Genomic DNA, 25089 nt, shown 5'->3' on the forward strand with positions numbered 1-25089 from the left:
TCCTCCAAGTCCGTTTTGCCGGTTGAAATACCGCTACGTCAAGTGGTTGGCAAAGGTGGGTGGCATTCAGAGGCATGGTGACAAAACGGATATTATTATTTACGGCCTCTTGAATGACTTTTGGGGAAAAATGAGAAGGCAAATTGTCCCCAATCAAAACCTTTGGGCCGGGGTTTAGGGATGCACCTGGTAAAAATACATCCGAAAACCAAGCCTCAAAGGTTCTAGAATCAAACCACCCACTCGGAGTGGAATCGTATTTAGCTCCATTTGGACCACCTTGAGTCCAGGTGGAGTAAAGATTATTCGCCCGGTAAACCACCATAGGAGGCAAATAATCCCCTGCAGCATTCCCACAAAACATAATACTAATGCTTTGTTTGGAATGCTTTATTTTCTGCTCCACCCGACGAAGCCCTCTCCGTACGATCACTTTTTTTACTCCAGGATTATCTGTCACATTTGTTTCATCATAATTGTAAATGTTTTCTGGGGTAACTCCACCCATCGTGATGTCTAAGTGGTCAAAATAGGTGCACATATCTTCACTGCACACCTCGGCTCGACTGCTTTTGACATTGTCTGTCTTTGAGTTAAATTGTGCCTCTTCACGAATCCATTTAACCAGTCGATACCGGAAAGGTTATCCTTAAATGTCGATCAGTGATTCCTCGCGAGTCGAGGTACGATTTCACGAGCAATCGAACGTCCATTCCACTTAAGGGAACCTTCCATTCGGTAAGTGTGTCTATGGAAGTCAAAAGTAGGCTTTCACAGTCGTCACTTAACCTCTTTTGGCCTCCAATAGACTTGGAACGCATCCCTTTGGCTTTGTGACGTAAGGTATGAGGTACTGAGAAGATGCTTTACGTATCGAGAGTTTGCCGGAGCGAATTTCTTGCAGCGCTTTGGAAAGAGTGTCTTCACTGTAAGCAGACTTATAATTTCTTAACCCAACTTTGCGTTTGTACACACGTCCCATTATTTATATTATAGCTAAATGACAGATTTTCTCTACAAACTTTATACTCGTACTGATCTGTAAGAAAAAAAGTTTAGTAGACCGTGGTCTCTATGCCTTCTGTACGGTATAACTAAACATCCTTAAATCAGACTCATGATATCGGAACTTAAACCAGCAGGACGGTCCGTACTTCGATTAGAGAAAAAAACAAACATTTAAATCTATCGGAAGAGTAGGCTATAGTGACTTATTTACTGTAACTGGTTCTTTTTTTTTCCATTCCAGACACTTTTTCTAGACCTCCGCTATGTTTGTCATGTATTGTTTTTTTCGTTATGATGGTCAGAAAATAAAAACAAACTGAACTAAACGTGGATAACCAAAAATAAAACGAATAAACACCTTTTAATTTCCCAGGAATTATGGGCAAAAATAACAATTGCATTATGGGTTGAAAATTGAATGAGGCTGTTCACCAGGCATTAAATTAAATGATATAAGATGTTCTACTGGTGCAAATTAAGCTAAACTATCACAAGATGTATACAGTGACAATCTGCTTTTATTATACAATAATAGCAAAAATCGGAAGGACTATTTCTTATAGTGGGTTGATGACATGGATAATACAAAAGCGAAACAAAGTTATTCCCCGAAACCTTGCATAAAAATAAAAGTGAACAAAGTCACCCCGGTTTACGGGTGTGACTTACTTGGCCAAAAAACTCAACTACTTGTTTTGTGAAACACTTTTTATAGGATGCCACCTTAACAACCTTCCAAATTTTTGAAACAAACTTAAAAGTAGCAGGTAACATGAAAATTTGCACACATTAAAGTCAACAAACGAAATGTTTAGCTAGAAATGGTATTTTTGTATGAAACCAAACTAAACGAAATCAACCAGCAAGGCTGGAACTGCTATAATTTTCCCGCTACTCCGCAACAAAATACGCAGGGATGGGAGTCGATAGTGAAAAAGTAAAGAATATTCCGATATTCGATAGTGCCAAAAAAAGTAAAGAATTAACCGATTTCGATACTAGAAAATAAAGTAAAGAATAAAGAATGTAGCTTAGTAATCGATATTGTGAAAAAAAAACAATTATTCCACCACTTTTTCTGAATGCTCAAGGCAGTAACAAATTGAAAAAATTCAAAGAAGTAAATAATACTTCCCACTCAAAGGACTAGGAGTAACAAAACATAATTTTAGATGCAGTCATGCAATAATAATCCTTCTGAGAAAAGTCACAAACACAGTTTAAATCGACCAACCAACCAGCGATCAACCAGGGTTTCCGCGCAAAAAAAAATTTTGTTTCTCCTTTCAATAGAATTTCAAACTCTGCCTTAATAAAATTGTGGAATTCGGTTAATATTTTACGTTGTTTATTTGTAAACTTTACAAAAAACTATCGAATATCGGATTCAACACACAAAAAAGTAAAGAATAGCAGCTAATCGATACTTATTTGAAAAAGAAAAGAAAACACGGATTCGATAGTGACAAAGTAAAGAATAACGCTATCGAATATCGATTCGTAATCGATAGTCCCAACCCTGAAAATACGGCAGAAATTTTCAGAAAAGTAAGAAAGAATACAACTGCCAACAGCGCCTCCGCCACAGACTACAGGGGCAGCCATTATAGGGTTGCCAGAAGTTAATATAAAAAAGAGCCCAAGCTTATGCAAAAAGTAGCCCAAAAGTAGCCCAATTGTTTGGGGGTTCTAAAATGGAGCCCAAGCAAAGAGATAGGCTCATACAAAAATTTTCCAGAGCGCTTGATCATCAGTTCCAAATTATAAGTGTTTTTCCAGTTCTTCACATCTTTTAGAAAGATTGGCAACCATGCATTCACTTAACTGTTTGTTAAAATAACTACAAACAAGTACCGGTACCAGTACCTAAACACAAAAAATAGTTTAATTGCTTTTCGCGATGAGCTAACGCAGGTGTGTGCAACGTGCAGCCCGCGGGCCAAATGCGGCCCGCAAAGAAAAATTGTGCGGCCCGCAAAGATGTGCCAATTTTGAATTGTGTGCGGCCCGTGAAACGTGTTTATATTATAATTTAGTTAAGTCTGGTACATGTGAACAATTCATTGTGGAGTAGATTATTATAGATTTCGCATCTTCTGTTAAACATTTTAGAAATCTCCCACCGGCCACCGCTAATCCATTGTGTTTAATTATTTGGAACGTAAAAATGTACGGTCACATAAAAGGCTTTATGAACAAATTACGACTTTGGAAAGCTCACAAACACAAATGAAATGTTTTCCACTTTCCAACTTTGAGAGAGTATGGAATGCATCCTGAGAAGAAAACTAAATTTGAAAAATTGTTGTATGAATTTTTGGCTCGTTTCGAGGACTTCAAATCTCATGAATATTTGTTTGGTATATTCTCTTCGCCATTCGACACAGTCATTAACAAAAGCACCTGCTGATATCCAACTTGAATTGATTGATCTTCAAGAGAAAACGGATTTGAAAGCAAAGTATGATATTTAGAAATGAATCTTGGCGATTTTTACTGAAAACATCTCAACCAGGATAACTTTCCACATTGGAAAAAATCCATGCCTTCAAAAATGGGTCTTTTTAGCTCAATGTATTTGTGCAAACAATTTTTTTCTAAAATGGGCATCATGAAATCTCCCTATCGATCAGTTCTGACAGACGAACACTTGGAAAGTGGACTTCGAATTGCGAACACTTCCATTAAAGTACGGTAAATTTGGAAAAAGCCGTCGGGAAAAGAAGCCAGCTGCAAACTTCTCAATGAAGTCGTTTAAAAGGACGGTGTGACAATAAATTTGAATAGCAGTTTTCTTCAGAAATTTCTGCGTCTTAACTTATTATTTCTGCAAGGAGATAACCCCTAATAATGCCATAAGAATAACATGAATAACAAAAAAACTACTTTTTTGCGCCTGCAACTTCTAGAAATCATATGTTAAATAAACGTGCGGCCCGCGGTTTCACCCAGTTATTTATATCTGGCCCATCCCGTAATAAAGGTTGCACACCCCTGAGTTAACGCATGAAGAGTGTTCTCCTCAAGACCATCAACACTTTTGATAACCCACCAAGGTCGATCAACGTAGAAACTATCTTTTTGCTTTTTTTTTTACTCATATAAATTGTTAAAAAAAATCCACTAGCCTTTTTTTTCTCATCTATCTACATTCGTAAAAACTTTATTAAGGTGTTGTGTGGTAATATTTTATTATTATTATATTTAAGTATAAGTTTATAAGTTGAATTAAGATGAAGGCTGTCTGACTACCTGATGAAATTTCTATCTATCTAATTTATCTAGTTTGGCTATCTGACTCCATGAACTGATTTCCACACAATTGTTATTCGAATTATAATTTTAAGTTATCAGAAGGTGTTCATATAATATTGCAGGTCTTTAACACAATTTGAATTTAAACAGTACAGAATAATGAAATTACAGGATAGTGAAACATTATCACGAGTTATTACATTTTAATTAAACAATCAATTTAATGTTTTTCTGAGAGCTGAACTAGTCTAACTGAGCTCGTTTGATGTGAGCTGGTTTCGTGTGATAGAGCTCTCGTCAAAGGACGAACAAACCATTTTATTTTGTGTTCCCTTTTTCTTATTTACTTCGGGAGCAGTTTAAATGGAAAATTACAGAAACTTTAGTAAAAGGCAGGAAAACTTAATATGTTGAAATAATGAATCGCTACAGAGGCCCCCCCAAATTTGGGCTAAATTGGAACCAAGGGTACCTAGTTTAGCTCAAATTTAAGGAGTTAAAACGTTAACACAATTTTAACAGACATAGTACGAATTAAGTATGTTTAGTGTTTATGATAATAATGTGGTGTTGTGTTTGTGATATCGTGTCGCGAAGTGATTCTGCGTGATTCCACCGCCTTCCGCAAAGGAATGTCTGAGTTTGTGCTGTGTTGAAGAGTCCACCTCGTAGAAACAGTAATTGTTTTGTAAGCGCCGTTGAAAACCGTAGCAGGCATTCATTGTTTGTCTGACTTTTTCTGTTGAAAAGCAGACCATGCCGATTGACTTGATACAAATGTAGCCTTGTCTTGCTTTTTGTTTGCTAGAGATCATCGCAGTTGGAGATCATTGAGGTCGTCGTAGCATTTAATTGTTGGCATTTGGCTTTTTGTATTCCTTGAGAGGCGCTAGAGAGTCGAGTGCAGGTGGCTCTGGAGCATTTTTTCGTTTCAGGCGGCAGTACGCATAATCACGTCCTTCTGGTGTTCATGAATGTGGTGTAAGATTTCTGAAAAAGGCAAAGCAAATTGATTACAAGTTCAACTTTAAAATATTGAGCGACTTGGTTTATAAGTCGACCTGTACAACATGTAAAGATACGATTTGAAAGGCGAACAAAACTAATTAAAACAAAAGAGCATAGGCATCGACAGGTCTAACTACCATTCACAAAATCGTATATGTTGATAAGTCTGAACAGTCGTTCAGCAACTGCAAACAAAACACAGAAATAAAAAAAGATACAGTAGGCTACATGATTCAACACCATGCGGTTGTTTCATGCAGTATGTAAACTAATGTTTCGTGGGCATATGCATGCTTGCCCAACATAGGTTAAATAGGTTAGTAACATGCCATGCCAACCGTTAGATGCGCGCATTTGCATGCCACTCGCAGTCATATTCAACCATACACAATAAACAAAAACGCTTAGCAGACAACCTATAAAGAGAGAAAGGTTGAAATTGACAACCACTGGATCTGCATTGGAAAAGATGCAGACAGTGGAGAAAAAGACAACGATTTCGTATTAATGCAATATATGCATTTTTCTTGCGATGAAGCTATATAACCTACAGTGTATAGGCAAGAGCTTTTGAAAAGCAGGTTGGCCATCTTATATAGCCAGACATCGAAGAGCTGACAAAGTGGCTGAGGTGCACCTCATTCCAAAGTACTTGAAATGGCTATACTGGAAGAAGCTGCAACTTTCCTGCAAGGAACTGCATGGTTGATTAAACAGTCACATGTATTTAGAACAAACAAAAATAACCTAATTCTGCGATTACTGCAGACTGTAAAATAAACAAATGGACAAATGCTGGAGTGGTCAATCCTTAAGACCATTCGTCTTAGCACAACAGCTTGGCGCTGTTAAAAAGACACAAAAAATACAGTATAAAGTTACATAATTACAATATTAAAATACAACGTACAAGTAAATATTTGCAGCTTTAACCGCATGAGCTGCCCATCGACTGTTCGCCGGATGACGTCACTGATTGATAAGGTTGTTGTTTAGCTACATTTCCGGGGTTCGAAGGTGCATCACTGTTGTTCACAGCGTGTGACATCATTGGTGGCGATTATAGCACTGTTGACGAAAAAAACGTTATACAGCAACATAACTAAAACATCGAAAACTGTTCACCCAACGTGAACACTAAACACTAAGATTAGCCACGTCAACCCTATGGGTTGTCTTGAAGATTTTCAGCGATATGCTACAAAACGGTTATCCAACATTGATCAGCCATATTTCGATACACAATTACAAATGGAAGAAATTATATAGTGTCAGTTGAGTCGAGGGAGATTGGCGTCATCAATGGATTGTTTTGCTGAGTAAAAGTTAATTGTGATGGATAGTGCTGTTTTGTCGATCTCAGCACCAGAACACGTGACAGCGATTCTGCCTTCTCAATCTCAAGAGACAAAAGATAATGGCCAAATGCCAAGCAAGCTTACACACAAAAGTTCCATTATCAGGGTAAAAAAAAAGAACTGTGCATAGACAGTAGTGCAATGCAAACAGAAACAACGCTTCTTAAATCATGTTAGCTCCTAGTAATATTAAAAAAAATTGGGGCACACGAAAAGTACAACCTCTTTGGGTGGCTTCGCATAATTTCCCCTGTCTTTGCGCCACAGAGTTATACAAACTGATGCTTCAGCCGAGAACATAAGGGTGGCAAAGTTGTGAAGCAAAGTCTTCACAATGATTTCTCCTATTTGGAGATGCTCCTTGTCGGAGTAAAAAGACGCACAAACTCACGGATGGTTGCTTGGAAGCGACACCATAACGCTTTGCAGAGCTGTGCCTGCACGTGTACGTCTGTATAAAAAGTGAGATTGAGGCTCGAACCTGGCAATCTGCCATGCTAGTTGCATGTAAGGAGGCAAAAATAAAAAAAATATATTAAAATGAGCTAAAGATTTAAGTAACATTTGACACTGCGATAAATCTACAAAAAATTACATAATTATGTTTCCCTGCAACGGCAACTTGTTGGCAATTAGTAGGCTTTATCTAAGCAACGTTTAAAAACATTACATTGGCAATTGGCGTTTTGGCATAAAATTAAATAAATTGTCGACATCGGCTGCTGAAAGTAGTCTGCCGTTGAACGATTCGCTTTATTGAGCAAACAAGAAAAATCAGTTACGTTTAACAAGCAATAAATTGCCGGCATGGTGCTTTAAAAAAGTAGGCTACAATACGCTACAGAAAAATTGTTAAAAAATCGACGCGTGAAATCATAAAAGGTGACATGTTTTTACAAAATAATTGTGAGCTCGTGTTTTTTTTTATTATTGACGTAGAAATAAAAGTTTTGTAGCATAATATACTTACCAGAGTCTCCATATTTTGGTTATCTTGTTAAACTTACTTTTATTTTTAAAAACCTAATCACGTCGGGGTCACCAATGTGGTAATATTTTATTATTATTATATTTAAGTATAAGTTTATAAGTTGAATTAAGATGAAGGCTGTCTGACTACCTGATGAAATTTCTATCTATCTAATTTATCTAGTTTGGCTATCTGACTCCATGAACTGATTTCCACACAATTGTTATTCGAATTATAATTTTAAGTTATCAGAAGGTGTTCATATAATATTGTAGGTCTTTAACACAATTTGAATTTAAACAGTACAGAATAATGAAATTACAGGATAGTGAAACATTATCACGAGTTATTACATTTTAATTAAACAATCAATTTAATGTTTTTCTGAGAGCTGAACTAGTCTAACTGAGCTCGTTTGATGTGAGCTGGTTTCGTGTGATAGAGCTCTGGTCAAAGGACGAACAAACCATTTTATTTTCTGTTCCCTTTTTCTTATTTACTTCGGGAGCAGTTTAAATGGAAAATTACAGAAACTTTAGTAAAAGGCAGGAAAACTTAATATGTTGAAATAATGAATCGCTACAGTTGCGACCATGCCATAACTAATTGTCTTGCTTTGGCATCATGCACGTTGTAGCGTCCGTGTTTTTTCACTTCTACCCTTTTCTAGACCCCTGCTATGTTTGACATATATTGTTTTTCGTTGTGATGGTCAGAAATAAAAACTAACTGAACTAATCAGTGCTTCCACTTTTACAAAGCTAGATTACCACTTGTATTACCACATTTGGTGCTGGTTTAGGATCGGCCGCCTTGGTTAGTGACGTCACAAAAATCTGTGACGTCATGCAAAAAAACGCAACTACTTGTAGGAAGGGTGCAAAAACGCGGAATAGAAGTAAAAGCGGAAAGCCTATTGATTTTTAAATATTTGTAGGCATTATTATTGATCTAGCGCTAACTTAAACTGTTACTATTTTGTACCAATTCTCAGCAATTCATTTTTACAATAAAAACACTTGCTTTATTAACGTAACAACTTTCACGTTTATATGTTATCTACAAAACGAGCAATCGTGGTTCAGTATAAGCCGGCCACAGTTTGCTGTGATCGATGAATACTGCCTCCACCAAATATACTGTAGCTTTCTCATTTCTGCTCGGATTCTAACAATTTTACTATCGTTGGATGGCATTATGCTTTATCTACTCGAATAGATTAATTGCCAATCTAAAGTAGGCATTACATTTATGTAGCGCTAACTTAAACTTTACTATTTTGTACCAATTCTCAGCAATTCATTTTTTACAATAAAAATACCAAACCAACACAAATTAAAAGAGTATGTCTTGCTTTATTCACCAAACAACTTTCACATTTATATCTAATCCACAAAACGAGCAATCGTTGTTCAAACGTAACCGCTCGAAGAAGCTTTTTACCAAAACAATGCAAACACAAAGCGATCAGTTTCCAGTGTTCATTACAAGCCGCCCACAGTTTGCTGTGATGGATGAATACTGCCTCCACCAAATGTGCTGTAGCTTTCTCATTTCTGCTCGGATTTGAGAAATCTTACCATCGTTGGAAAGCACGATACTGCATCTATCCGAATTCATTAGCTGCAAGTTTAAAGTAGGCATTATATTGATCTAGCGCTAACTTAAACTTTACTATTTTGTACCAATTCTCAGCAATTCATTTTTTACAATAAAAATACCAAACCAACACAAATTAAAAGAGTATGTCTTGGTTGATTCATATGTTAACTTTCACATTTATATCTAATCCACAAAACGAGCAATCGTTGTTCAAACGTAACCGCTCGACGAAGCTTTTTTCCAATGCATTTTTCAAGGCGATTCGATCGTGGTCCAGCATAAGCCGCCCACAGTTTGATGTGATCGGTGAATAGTGCCTCCACCAAATATGCTGTAGCTTTCTCATTTCTGCTCGGATTTTAACAATTTTCCTATCGTTGGATGGCATTATGCTTCATCTATACGAATCAGTTAACCCTAATTCACAAATAAACACTGGAGCCATTAACTGATGGTTTAAACTTTACTATTTTGTACCAATTCTCAGCAATTCATTTTTTACAATAAAAATACCAAACCAACACAAATTAAAAGAGTATGTCTTGGTTTATTCATATGTTAACTTTCACATTTATATCTAATCCACAAAACGAGCAATCGTTGTTCAAACGTAACCGCTCGACGAAGCTTTTTACCAAAACAATGCAAACACAAAGCGATCAGTTTCCAGTGTTCATTACAAGCCGCCCACAGTTTGCTGTGATCGATGAATACTGCCTCCACCAAATGTGCTGTAGCTTTCTCATTTCTGCTTGGATTTGAGAAATTTTACCATCGTTGGAATGCACGATACTGCATCTATCCGAATTCATTAGCTGCAAGTTTAAAGTAGGCATTATATTGATCTAGCGCTAACTTAAACTTTACTATTTTGTACCAATTCTCAGCAATTCATTTTTTACAATAAAAATACCAAACCAACACAAATTAAAAGAGTATGTCTTGGTTTATTCATATGTTAACTTTCACATTTATATCTAATCCACAAAACGAGCAATCGTTGTTCAAACGTAACCGCTCGACGAAGCTTTTTTCCAATGCATTTTTCAAGGCGAATTCGATCGTGGTCCAGCATAAGCCGCCCACAGTTTGATGTGATCGGTGAATAGTGCCTCCACCAAATATGCTGTAGCTTTCTCATTTCTGCTCGGATTTTAACAATTTTACTATCGTTGGATGGCATTATGCTTCATCTATACGAATCAGTTAACCCTAATACACAAATAAACACTGGAGCCATTAACTGATGGTTTAAACTTTACTATTTTGTACCAATTCTCAGCAATTCATTTTTTACAATAAAAATACCAAACCAACACAAATTAAAAGAGTATGTCTTGGTTTATTCATATGTTAACTTTCACATTTATATCTAATCCACAAAACGAGCAATCGTTGTTCAAACGTAACCGCTCGACGAAGCTTTTTACCAAAACAATGCAAACACAAAGCGATCAGTTTCCAGTGTTCATTACAAGCCGCCCACAGTTTGCTGTGATCGATGAATACTGCCTCCACCAAATGTGCTGTAGCTTTCTCATTTCTGCTTGGATTTGAGAAATTTTACCATCGTTGGAATGCACGATACTGCATCTATCCGAATTCATTGGTTGCAAGTTTAAAGTATGCATTATATTGATCTAGCACTAACTTAAACTTTACTATTTTGTACCAATTCTCAGCAATTCATTTTTTACAATAAAAATACCAAACCAACACAAATTAAAAGAGTATGTCTTGGTTTATTCATATGTTAACTTTCACATTTATATCTAATCCACAAAACGAGCAATCGTTGTTCAAACGTAACCGCTTGACCAAGCTTTTTTTCAATGCATTTTTCAAGGCGATTCGATCGTGGTCCAGTATAATCCGCCCACAGTTTGATGTGATCGGTGAATACTGCCTCCACCGGCTACGTTTGAACAACGATTTCTCGTTTTGTGGATTAGATATAAATGTGAAAGTTAACATTTGAATAAAGCAAGACATAGGCTACTCTTTTAATTTGTGTTGGTTTGGTATTTTTATTGTAAAAAATGAATTGCTGAGAATTGGTACAAAATAGTAAAGTTTAAGTTAGCGCTGCATAAATATAGTGCCTACTTTAGATTGGCAATTAATCCATTCGGGTAGATGAAGCATAATGCCATCCAACGATAGGAAAATTGTTAAAATCCGAGTAGAAATGAGAAAGCTACAGCATATTTGGTGGAGGCAGTATTCATCGATCACGTGAAACTGTGGGCGGCTTATACTGAACCACGATCGAATCGCCTTGAAAAATGCATTGGAAAAAAGCTTCGTCGAGCGGTTACGTTTGAACAACGATTTCTCGTTTTGTAGATAACATATAAACGTGAAAGTTGTTAGGTTAATAAAACAAGACATACTCTTTTAATTTGTGTTGGTTTGGTATTTTTATTGCAAAAATTGAATTGCTGAGAATTGGTACAAAATAGTAAAGTTTAAGTTACCGCTACATAAATATAATGCCTACTTTAGATTGGCAATTAATCCATTCGGATAGATGAAGCATAATGCCATCCAACGATAGGAAAATTGTTAAAATCCGAGCAGAAATGAGAAAGCTACAGCATATTTGGTGGAGGCACTATTCACCGATCACATCAAACTGTGGGCGGCTTGTATTGAACACTCGAAACTGATCGCTTTGTGTTTGCATTGTTTTGGTAAAAAGCTTCGTCGAGCGGTTACGTTTGAACAACGATTGCTCGCTTTGTGGATTAGATATAAATGTGAAAGTTGTTAGGTGAATAAAGCAAGACATACTCTTTTAATTTGTGTTGGTTTGGTATTTTTATTGTAAAAAATGAATTGCTGAGAATTGGTACAAAATAGTAAAGTTTAAATTAGCGCTACATAAATATAATGCCTACTTTAGATTGGCAATTAATCCATTCGGGTAGATGAAGCATAATGCCATCCAACGATAGTAAAATTGTTAGAATCCGAGCAGAAATGAGAAAGCTACAGCATATTTGGTGGAGGCAGTATTCATCGATCACAGCAAACTGTGGGCGGCTTATACTTAACCACGATCGAATCGCCTTGAAAAATGCATTGGAAAAAAGCTTCGTCGAGCGGTTACGTTTGAACAACGATTTCTCGTTTTGTAGATAACATATAAACGTGAAAGTTGTTAGGTTAATAAAGCAAAACATACTCTTTTAATTTGTGTTGGCTTGGTATTTTTATTGTAAAAATTGAATTGCTGAGAATTGGTACAAAATAGTAAAGTTTAAGTTAGCGCTACATAAATATAGTGCCTACTTTAGATTGGCAATTAATCCATTCGGGTAGATGAAGCATAATGCCATCCAACGATAGAAAAATTGTTAGAACACTCGAAACTGATCGCTTTGTGTTTGCATTGTTTTGGTAAAAAGCTTCGTCGAGCGGTTACGTTTGAACAACGATTGCTCGTTTTGTGGATTAGATATAAATGTGAAAGTTAACATATGAATAAACCAAGACATACTCTTTTAATTTGTGTTGGTTTGGTATTTTTATTGTAAAAAATGAATTGCTGAGAATTGGTACAAAATAGTAAAGTTTAAGTTAGCGCTACATAAATGTAATGCCTACTTTAGACTGGCAATTAATCCATTCGAGTAGATGAATCATAATGCCATCCAACGATAGTAAAATTGTTAGAATCCAAGCAGAAATGAGAAAGCTACAGCATATTTGGTGGAGGCAGTATTCATCGATCACAGCAAACTGTGGGCGGCTTATACTGAACCACGATTGCTCGTTTTGTAGATAACATATAAACGTGAAAGTTGTTACGTTAATAAAGCAAGTATTTTTATTGTAAAAATTCAATTGCTGAGAATTGATACAAAATAGTAACAGTTTAAGTTAGCGCTTGATCAATAATAATGCCTACAAATATTTAAAAATCAATAGGCTTTCCGCTTTTACTTCTATTCCGCGTTTTTGCACCCTTCCTAAAAGTAGTTGCGTTTTTTTGCATGACGTCACAGATTTTTGTGACGTCACTAACCAAGGCGGCTGATCCTAAACCAGCACCCCACATTTGTCCTCAGATTACCACATTTTTTACTGTGATTTTCTTCCCGATTTAACCGTATTTTCACTTACTTTTACATGAACAAAGTAGCTATTTTTACCCATTTGTTGCCATGGTTACAATCAGCTGTTGCCAAAGTTAGGATTAAAGTTAGGAAGGGTTAGACTTAGGAATAAAAAGGTTAGGGTTTTGATCTTTACCCAGAACTAAAAAAAAATTCCAAAATGCAAGTTTTTGATTTCAACAGCTTTAAACTTTTCTCAAATTAGGACAGAATTCCTTATCTGGCAACGCTATTATTTGGCTATATTTACACTATATAGTGTAAAATAAGGTCTAAAACAACTAGGCTACTCAGTTTATAAACGGTACCACTTATTAAAACGCTTGAAATAAGTAAGCAAAGTACTGTACTTGACACCGCAACTAGAATCTGAACAACATCTTGACTATGAATATGATCATCATGGTTACCATCACATGGTTACCCTACGTTCAAAGTCAAAAGTCAGGACGCATTCCAAAATCAAACCGAAAACAGCGGAAAATGCTAGTAGCATGCTATTATAAGTAGGCTAGTTTTGTGCATATCTGTTCGATTCGGAAGACAACAGTTTAAATGCTCTTATTTATTGATAGTATTTTATGTCAAATTTTCAAAATTTATAATTTCCACATTTTGGCAACATCTCCACACAAAATTCCCATATTACCACTAAATTACCACAAATTTTTCATTACCACATTTTTACCACAAGTATGATGAAAATTCCACAATTGTGGTAATTACCACCAAAGTGGAAGCGCTGGAACTAATATCCACTGCATTTTCATGAAAACCTGGATCACTTAAGTTGCCAGGATTATACCAAACTGGTAACCCTGCCTGACCGAGGCCTCCAAAAACGCTGCTCCTCAATGAAATAACTACGAATTAGGTAAAAATCTTAAACATGATACAATTTTTACATAAAACGTTATATTATTTAAAAAAAAAAGTAGCCCAATTGGGCGCCAGCCAAAAAAGCGCGCCCAACGCGAATTTTTGGCGCCTGGAGAAATCAAAAGTAGCCCGATTGGGCGTAAAAGCGCCCAATCTGGCAACCTGATTATTATGCTTTGCGCTAGTCAAAGGTTCAGTGTTGCCAAATGAATTTCCCCTACGTTTCAACTTTGACAGGGGCCAAACTATGTAGCGGCAGCAACTTAGCATTCTGACATATTCGTATTAGTATTATACTTTACAGTCCAAACCCTCACGTATTTAACTTTTTACCTTAAACTTTTAATTTTTCAACTTTGTGAATTGGGCATCACTGGCCATAGGTTGGTTGGTTTTGAATCTTTATCCTCGGACTGACAAAGCCTTGATAGGTTATAGGCCTATTCCTGGTAGTTTCGCATAGCCTACTTGTAGAATGTAGAGGCTCTTGACGCAGGGCCAGTTACCGAGATTGGCAGCGTGAGGTATTCCGATTGTTGAAGTGTTGTTGTCGGGGAATGATTCCATTCACTAGGTGCGGTGCTGAATGGAGAGCAGTCCTTAGAATGCGTTGCTAAAGCGCACATCCCAAGAGTTGAACCAGCGCCGCTTGATCTTGAGCCAGGCTCGTAACTACTGAGCTAACTGGACGGGCTACTACTTCGGCATCACTGCGTACCGCACAGAACCACAGCTAAAGCAAAAAACAGACGCACATCACAATCAATCTGCAAAAACATTTTGATGACGCAACCGGAGGCATCGAAAAAACGCAAGGTTATGTACAGAGATGTACGTATAGGCCTACGTCGCAAATTCTACGCCGTAGAGTTGTGGCATAGACGTTTGTTTACGCTAACGCTTACGGCCACATTTTTTTGGATAGTTGTCGCTTAAGACTACGCCGTAAAGTTTTCTCGTTTTTTTAGCGTATAGTGTGGTAATAATTACATATAGGTCTATTGTTATTTAAGGTCTAATGTTTGTTTATATCTTGAATTAATATTAAGGCTGTCTAACTACCTGATGAAAGTTCTATTTATCTAATTTAGCTATCTGACTCCATAAAATAATTTCCACACAATTATTGTTATTCGAATTATAATTTTAAGTTATCAGAAGGTGTTCGTATAATATTGTAGGTCTATAACACAAATTGAATTTAAACATTACAGAATAGTGAAATTGCAGGATCGTGAAACATTATCACGAGTTATTACATTTTAATTAAACAATTAATTTAATGTTTTTCTGAGAGCTGAACTGGTCTAACTGAGCTGGTTTGATGTGAGCTGGTTTCGTGTGAGCTCGTCCGATTTGATAGAGCTCTTTGTCTAATTGAGCTGGTTTGATGCGATAGAGCTCTCGTCAAAGGGCGAACAAACCCTTTTATTTTCTGTTCCCTTTTTTCTATTTACTTCGGGAGCAGTTTACATGAAAAATTACAGAAACTTTAGTAAAAGGCAGGAAAACTTATATGTTGAAATAATGGATCGCTACAGAGGCCCCCCAAATTTGGGCTAAATTGGAACCAAGGGTACCAAGTTTAGCTCAAATTTAAGGAGTTAAAACGTTAACACAATTGTAACAGACATACCGTAGTATGAAATAGGTATGTTTAGTGTTTATGATAATAATGTGGTGTTGTGTTTGTGATATCGTGTCGCGAAGTGATTTTGCGTGGTTCCACCGCCTTCCGCAAAGGAATGTCTGAGTTTGTGCTGTGTTGAAGAGTCCACCTCGTAGAAACATTAATTGTTTTGTAAGCGCCGTTGAAAACCGTAGCAGGCATTCATTGTTTGTCTGGCTCTTTCTGTTGAAAAGCAGACCATGCCGATTGACTTGATACAAATGTAGCCTTGTCTCCTTTTTGTTTGCTAGAGATCATCGCAGTTGGAGATCATTGAGGTCGTCGTAGCATTTAATTGTTGGCATTTGGCTTTTTGTATTCTTTGAGAGGCGCTAGAGAGTCGAGTGCAGGTGGCTCTAGATCAATTTTTTTGTTTCAGGCGGCAGTACGCATAATCACGTCCTTCTGTTCATGAATATGATGCAAGATTTCTGAAAAAGGCAAAGCAAATTGATTACAAGTTCAACTTTGAAATATTTAGCGACTTGGTGTATAAGTTGACCTGTACAAAATGTAAAGATACGATCTGAACGGCGAACAAAACTAATTAAAACAAAAGAAGTTTTGTAGCATAATGTACTTACCAGAGTCTCCATATTTTGGTTATCTTGTTAAACTTACTTTTATTTTTAAAACCCTACTTACGTGTGGGGTAACCAATGCGGTAATAATTATATATAGGTCTATTGTTATTTAAGGTCTAATGTTTGTTTATATCTTGAATTAATATTAAGGCTGCCTAACTACCTGATGAAAGTTCTATTTATCTAATTTAGCTATCTGACTCCATGAAATAATTTCCACACAATTATTGTTATTCGAATTATAATTTTAAGTTATCAGAAGGTGTTCGTATAATATTGTAGGTCTATAACACAAATTGAATTTAAACATTACAGAATAGTGAAATTGCAGGATCGTGAAACATTATCACGAGTTATTACATTTTAATTAAACAATCAATTTAATGTTTTTCTGAGAGCTGAACTGGTCTAACTGAGCTGGTTTGATGTGAGCTGGTTTCGTGTGAGCTCGTCCGATTTGATAGAGCTCTTTGTCTAATTGAGCTGGTTTGATGTGATAGAGCTCTCGTCAAAGGGCGAACAAACCCTTTTATTTTCTGTTCCCTTTTTTCTATTTACTTCGGGAGCAGTTTACATGGAAAATTACAGAAACTTTAGTAAAAGGCAGGAAAACTTATATGTTGAAATAATGGATCGCTACAATAGCGTCAACGTATAGGCTACTTTTTAATGTCTATGCTGTTGTTTGCATTTTTCTTATCAAACTGCGAAATGTTTTTTTCGCTACAACACGCCGATACCTTCCAGCGTTGCAATTGAAAGAATGTTTTCAATGGGCAAAGACATATTGAAACCAAAACACAGCAAAATGTCAGATGAACACTTTCAGATGCTTGTGTTTCTTCGTGGAAATTCAAAATAAAACTTGTTTATTAACTGCATATGTAATCGCTAATTAATGTTCTATCATGTTTATTGTATGTTGTATTTATATCATTTTATCATTCTAATTACGGGTTACTGTATAAACATTTTTTTAAATTAAAATAATGTTTCTTAATTTTTTCAAAAGGTTGAAAAAATAGGAGGGCCATTGATTTTTCAAAATTTTCATAGGGAGCCGCACGGTTTAAAAAAGGTCGGGAACCCCTTGATGGTTTACATCAATCGTGAGCATATGTCGCATCCTGGTGGCAAGACCCTTATTAGCAAGCAAATTTTCAGATTGATCAATATAAAATGAAAAGAATTTTGTAACCTCAGTTGTGTCAAAGTTCAAGCTTAACACAAAGTTTGCCTAAACGTCTAAGTCACAAAATTTTCAACTACTGGAAATAAACCATAACACGGTGGTACAATAATGTGAGTTCAAAAATTGTAAGCGAGGCTACAAAAGCCTACAAAGTTGTGTAAATAATTTAAAAGCAAAAACGCTTAAGCTACAGCAGGCTGTGTTCAGTGGCGGCTGGTAAGTCCTAGAAATGGGTGTGCTACGGACGAGAAGTTCTTTTTTAACACAGTCGAGAAGTTCTTTTTATTTGCATCAACAGCACATGTGGAAAAAAACAATACAAGATTACAATGTGAACTAGGTTATTTTAATGTTTGCTGATGATGATGGGAATGGCAGAAGGACCGAACTGGTCATCAAGTCTGCGTCTGCCACACCCGTGTGGTGTCATAGCTTATTTGACATGGAACGGTGTCGGAGTTGAACGCAAATAGGCTATAGCCTATATTGTATACATTACAACATAAAAAACAACACACACACGAAATTTAACAGTACAATATAAAACAGGAATACAAGAAGTGATGCAGAAATACAAAATGGCATAGGCTATACATACAACACAGCATGGGCGCCGATCGCTCTCTAAGATTGGTGGGGACATTTACTAGGAAAGAAAGGGAGGCGAGCGCAGCGAGCTGAAAGATCGGGGTCTGTTCAACAAACAAATAGCCTACAGTAGGTACAAGTCTTATGCGATGTATTTTAATTGTCAGTGTCAGCATTGGACAGCAGATGTCTAAACACTGCAACTCGGCAACGAGTCTCCGGCGAATTAAAAACGAAGTCCTTGGAGAGGTAGGCTAATGGAGCTTGATCGAATTCAAAACTTTGTTGTGCACATGACAGACCATTGCATGATTTGGCTGTTTCTGTGTCATATTAGATCGTAACCAAGTTTTGACACGTCGCAAAGTTGAAACTGACCGTTCAGCTGGCTGGCTGGTGAATTCACGAGCTGGCTGGTGAAATGAGCAAAAGTTCCACTTCCGGAAACATTTGCCGAACAGCGGATGGCACCTTCTTAAATATCATTCGCTTGTGCAAGGGACTCTGTTTCAGAGAACTCAGGATAATCGTAGGCTATACCACATGTGATTGTAGCTTTCCACTAAAGAGTGATTCTTGTAGAATTTTGTATTGCTCAAGATCGGTCGACTTGAAATAGTCAGTAAGATTTTGTGCGCGCTGTCAATGACTACAAAATACTCTTACCGATAGGTTTCGTCTCTGGTGTTTGAAGTTTAGGAGGTTGACCATGACCATGTCCATACTGAACACGATTTGGAACCTGACAAGTCTTTTAAAAATTGGTTAGGGTAATAGTTTTTTCAATTGAAAAAAGCTGCCAGCCAGCCTTCCAACTGCTGCTTTGGCCTATATACAATATTTTGCTAAACCGGCAAAGACGTTTCAGCAGCTCTTAACCTCAATGTAATAATTACTCAAAAAACAGCCTTTTTCTTACACAAAAGTAACACAAGCTAAACTTACTGCACTACATGCTTTTACGACTCTTTCTAAGTACCGTAATTCTAAAACTCTGCACTGTCTGGCCCTGGCGTAACCAACACAAATACAACTTGCGAGTTGCACCAGGGTTTCTCCGCCTAATAAAACATTACTAGGCCTACTACGGTTGGGGCTTCCTCGCATAAAACAAAAATGTTGTCCCCTCCATTTAATATATCACGTCTGACTGATATAATTGTGACATTCGGTTAATATTTTCCCTTTTACGTTACAAAAATAATGTAAAAAGATGGTGGGGACATGTAAAAAGATGGTGGGGACATGTCCCCGCTGTCCTATAGGGATCGGCGCCCATGCAACACAGCATACTGGTAAGACAACAGCGAATATACAGTAATTAGTGAGATACGGTGAGAATAAGTAAATACAGTTTGATAGCACTATATCAGTTACTTATACCCAGACATTAAGTGCAGTTTTAATTTTTTTGAAAACATACTAATTGTTTGAATTTTTCTTAGCTGTTCCGGTAATTTGTTCCAAGTGTTTGTTCCGAGAAATTTAATTGAGCGTTGGCCAAGCTTTGTATGCATTCTTGGTTTAAAAAGTATATCTTTCTTAAGCACCTCTGGTATTATAGCTATGAGTTTCATTACTAGGACGAAAGTACTCAGAAAAAATTGCTTGTAGATGTCCTTTATTGCTTTTATAAACAAACTTACACACTTCTATAAAAAACATGTCTTCGACTTGTAGCAAGTTGCTTTTATTGAACAGAGATTTGGTGGGAATTCTGTCCTTAATCTTGGTGAAGTTTAAACAGCGAATGATGCGATTGTGTACCAGATTTAAAGGATACAGTTTGGTTTTAGAAGCACGACCCCAACAGATGATACCATACATTAGGTGGGATTGAACTAGAGCATAGTAAACTGCTCTTAATGTCTGGGAATTTACGCATTTTCTTAATCGATATAGAGCACCACAGCTTTGAGAAAGCTTTGTTGAGATTATATTGATGTGCTGTTTCCATGATAACGACTCATCAAATGTTATTCCTAAGTATTTGTAGGTGTTTGTGCGTTGCAAACTGGTATTTTGAAAAGTTATTTCTAGATTTGAATTTTCTCGAACAAACTTTGACCCAAACAACATGTATTTGGTTTTGCTTACATTGATTGTTAACTTGTTTGTATGCATCCAGTTTTGAATCATTAGGAGGTTAGAATTCACTTTTTCTTGCAATCTAGTAGGGCTTTTATCCTTAATACATAGTAGTGTATCATCAGCAAACAAACGAGTCTCAAATTCAGAAGCGTGATTAAGGTCATTAATGTAGATAATAAACAACAGTGGACCAAGAACTGAGCCTTGGGGTACACCATATTTGATTTCTTCATATTTAGAATTTGTAGTACCAATCTGGACGAGCGAAGCCCGGCCCCGTGTTTGCCAAGGGAGAATACAATAGCGGGGATCTCCATAAAAAAAACTACATTTGATTTGATGCATTCTGAGCATATGTTAACTCTACATTGTGATAAAAGTTTAAGTAAAACTTGTCTTATTCAAGAGCTTCGCAAATGTATAATATTTTGAAGGGAACGAATAACATAATAGTCGCTTTACATTTTAGATACGTTGCTTGACATATTAAATTCAAGCAGTTTTTTTCCAAGGATGGGAAGTAGACCTATTCTGAAAAGTATCGGTTTTTCTAGTGCCTCCCTGTTTGCGTTCTGTAACTAAGACTACCGCAAATCCGCAATAGGCTACTAATCAGCGAAAAAAGACCTTACCCGCAGCTCTGTGCAATGAAGCGTGACGTTGAAAACAATCACGCTGGCTGCTCCATTGGCAAGCACCAAATTGCTTGTGCATACTTGATAACTTGTTAAGTAGTTAGAAGAATCTTCTTAAAAACATGGAATCAACGTTAAAAAACAAGGATCTGACTGTTAAATTTTATTCAAGTTACTTTTACATGTAAAACAAGCCAAGTGATACCATAATAAGCCACTTATTTAATGGGCTCTAGTAACTGCGCATAAGCTATGGTGTATTCGTAATCATTCTCGTATCATTTGTTCAGTTTGTGCTTTCAGTCCAGCGTGTCGTTACAGTTACAGTGCATAGTCAAATTTATCTTACGATTTTTCATTTTATGTATTGCAGATTTAATTCCTGATGAGGACACACGTACGTGTCGAAAACGTTTGAGTTTATTTTATTCAATTATGTTATATTTTGTGTGAAATAAAGTATGCTAAACCCGCTAAAGTTACTATGTTTTATTTCTCTATGGTTCAACAAAACAAACTCTCTACCAAAGCTTTACTTTAGATATGAAATCGAAGCTACGTTTAATCTTTTTTTCCAACCACAGAAGGATTTCAATTATTTGTTTGTTTAGCCTACCCAGTTTCATATAAGCCACCCAGTATAGTTGAGATGAAGTCCAGTAATAGGCTAATCACGTTTTTTTGCTCCCATGGCAAAAACATCTATAGTAGCCTACGTAGCCTTCACTGCGATCACAAATGCAACACAATAAGAAGCAACGAAGAGATATATAGCCTAGTTGTCGAGTCAGCTGCTATCCTTATTTTAGCATGACATTAAGTGCCTTTACTCTTTGCCGAGACACAGTCGCAACAGGGATCCGCAAACTCTGGAGCGGTGTCGAACCGACGTACGTCCTTTGCAACGTCGCGCAAACGTTTTCACCACTCAACCATGCAGTTGCTACATTACTATAAATGGTTTGTACTTAATTAGAGTTTTATAATTTTAAAAAGTTTACTCAAATTTTAGACAACAGTTAGTAGGCTAATAATTTAATAAAATTATATTAGCCTAACCAAAAAGTATGGTAAGTTATTGGGGATTCCACTTGCGCTGTAATCCAATTTAAAATGAATGCGTGTGTGTTGCAAACTTGCGATGTGATTATTCCTATTTTGACAGAAAGTAATAATTGCCCAAAATACATAGGCCTATGCTGTCTCATTCTGTGTCAATTTATTAATTCCATAAGAATAAAAGAAGCCGAACCAAACACAAACATTAAGTGGCTAGAAACCTGGAGTGACCAAAAGCATAGGGTAAGCTAGGACAAAAACATCAAGTAATAAACGGAAAAGCCGCACGAAAAAAATATAAGTGTAGATTCTAAATGAAATGATAACACGTTTAAGCTACCTACTCTAGTTGTTAACTCAAATATTTTTGAAATAAAATTTATCAATGCGAGGGACTTTCGTTCAGTGGTCCCGTGCAGTAGGCTATAGCACTGTGCCGGCTGTAGTTAGGCCCATGGGCTAAGGCCCTGTAGTAAATTCAAATTTTTTCTAAAATTAAATAACTTAATTGTAATACTCAGTCAAAAAAGTAAGTTTAGTACAAAATGTACGACTAAAATGCGCCATTGTTCGATCAAAACGTTCAAAAACTGTGCTTTAGAACTGCGATTCCAGTTCTTAAAAAGTGGTTTGTTTTCAACGTCACGCTTCATTGGTTGGCTGCGGGAAAGGTCTAATGCGTAATTTCACAACGCAAAAGCGGATTCACACTGGCGTCACTATTGCGCCGTAGGCTAAGCTGCTTTTGACGTTACCACGACGCCAGAGACACTTATCAACTTTTCACACTGATGTTTTCCCTCAACATTCGCCTTTATGTTCGTTCGCTGTTTTAAAACAGCACCTCGTTTTGCTATTGGCAATTCAAGAAAACTCGCGGCCCTACGACGTCACAATCGAGTGTCTCTTTAGTTGTAACTTTGTGCAAAATATGTTTGGACATTCAAGTTCGTTTGGTTTTGTGTTATAATATATATTTTTGGTGTTTTGTTTTTCACTTTGCATTTGTTACGAATATTCTAACGTTAGCATCATAATATTGTTTTTTGGAGGAATGACTGCTCTTGTCAGCTGCATTTCAACTTTTAACTCCTAAAAATTCATTTTCATTTTATTTTTTGCTGCTGCCGCACACATGTAAAGAACGGCAAAGTAAACACACGAATTTGACACCAACAAAAGGGAAAGATGGCAAAACCCAAAGGTTTGAAATATACATCAACAAAATAGTGGTATAAATATAAAATAAGTGGTATAAAAGAGAAATACAGAGGCCTACAAGGTATTGCGACCAGGGCCCACAAGAGGGGGAGACAACCGGTGCATTGCACCGGGGCCCGGTGAGTTCAAGGGGGCCCGACAAAATGTCTAAATTCACGCGATAAAAAGATTGATTTCAACGATTTTGCATAAAATGTTGTTTATAAATTAGTTCTGTATGTCGAATGGGGCCCCCTTATGGGTAGCCTAGGCTATGCCCTTTTTTTAAATTACAGAATTTTCAATTTTTTGAGTTTAGGGGGGCCTGACAAAATGTTTAAATTTGCGTGCTCAAGTCGATTTTGCATGAAATATTGTTTTTTATATGAATATTAGTTTTGTATTTTGAATGGGCCCCCTCATGGGTATGCCCTTTTTTAGAACAACAATATTTTCATTTTTTTTGCGTTCAGGAGGCTATTAAAATGTTTAAATTTGCGTGTTAAGGTCAATTTTGCATAATTTTTTTTTAATATTTTAAAGTTGGTATTTGCTATATTGAAGTTGGTATTTCTTAATGTCATGAACAATAGCAATGCATTCATCCTAAGTTTGCTGCCCTAGTCTCTGCAGATTTCAAGGTCAGAAATGGTAACTCATTGTATGTTAATGTAAAGCTGTAAGCACATAATATGCAATGCTATGTCAGCCATGTCGGATAGTATTGCAATTTTTATCTTTGAAATGGCTGATTTTACCAACTTGTTGCCAGAGTTAGGAAGGGTTAGAGTTAGGAAAGGTTAGGGTTTTGATCTTCGCCCAGGACTAAAAAAAATATCCAAAATACAAGTTTTTGTTTTCAACAGCTACAAACTTTTCTTCAAATTAGGGCAGAATTCCATATCTGACAATGCTATTGAGGCTATATTTACACTATGTTGTGTTTTAGCATTTTACAACATTTTATCTTTGTGTAGAGGAGATGTGGGACCAATGAGCAGGGTGGGACCAATGACCATAGGCTCGATTTCGCCATCCTGTAGGCGTTTTGTTCATTTATTTGTTGTTTTGGTGTCGAGATTTCTTCTTTGTCAAGCACATGTGTTTTGGTCAACTCAGACTTGCTAGTTTGATTTTAAGAGGCAGAAGTTGTTTTTAGAGTAAAAAAATAAGTTTTTTCGGTCGTATTCATTTTTTTGTTTTCGAATACGAAGAGAACATTTTTAAATATTTTTTTTAGTTCAGGCTATGCACCATGGATTGGGTGATAGAACTGCATTGGTTTCCGGTAAAAATTCACATCAGTTTTTTAACCATTGCATGAATGCCAAGATGGAGCAGATGTGGGACCTTTGACCCATGCTTGCCATCAGGTGGGTCAAAGGTCCCCCAATGTTATTTTATTTGTTTTTAGCTTCAATATGCCTACTTTTAAGCTATGCAAAAATAATTATTCCTTGTTTACACAAGAATTAAGTGTTGAACAATTCTTTGAAGGAAGTAGGCTATTAGAACATAATGTCAGTTTAAGAAAGACTGCCAAAGAAAACAATATTGATAAAAACACTTTGTGCCGTTAGTCAGAAAAGTGTTACGTCATGACACGAGGACTTCGCCAAAGCAGAGTGATGAAGCTGGTTTCTATGCGCTTGTGAAAGTGTATTCCAGTGCAGGAAGATGTAAGAGGTTTGCTGATCTGTTGCTGAATGGTCCTGATGAGTGATGAGGATGGAGATTTTGAAATTTCTTTTTTGAAGGAGAGCATCAAAATTAAAAATGCTTTTGTGTTTCCTGATATTGAGGACTTTGTGAAGCACTCAGAAATTGTGTGCATTTTCGACAAACCTACACAGGTAGCAGCTACTAAAAG

At 36.6% G+C, this 25089-nt stretch overlaps 1 long non-coding RNA gene across 2 annotated transcripts; it reads right to left on the reverse strand.

The window, feature by feature from the left end:
• Positions 1 to 4343: 4343 nt before the first annotated feature.
• LOC145768798 (uncharacterized) lies at positions 4344 to 8366 on the reverse strand. Of its 2 annotated transcripts, XR_014288978.1 has the most exons (4): positions 7600 to 8366; positions 6852 to 7080; positions 6182 to 6339; positions 4344 to 5958 (listed from the first exon to the last, which is right to left on the reverse strand). It is a non-coding gene; the product is annotated as an uncharacterized LOC145768798 (long non-coding RNA). The 2 variants fall into 2 exon arrangements; XR_014288977.1 differs by having other exon boundaries at positions 4344 to 6339.
• Between the last annotated feature and the right edge of the window lie 16723 nt (positions 8367 to 25089).

The sequence above is a fragment of the Aplidium turbinatum genome, chromosome 4 (assembly GCF_918807975.1).
Source record: "Aplidium turbinatum chromosome 4, kaAplTurb1.1, whole genome shotgun sequence".
Classification (NCBI taxonomy): Eukaryota; Metazoa; Chordata; class Ascidiacea; order Aplousobranchia; family Polyclinidae; genus Aplidium; species Aplidium turbinatum.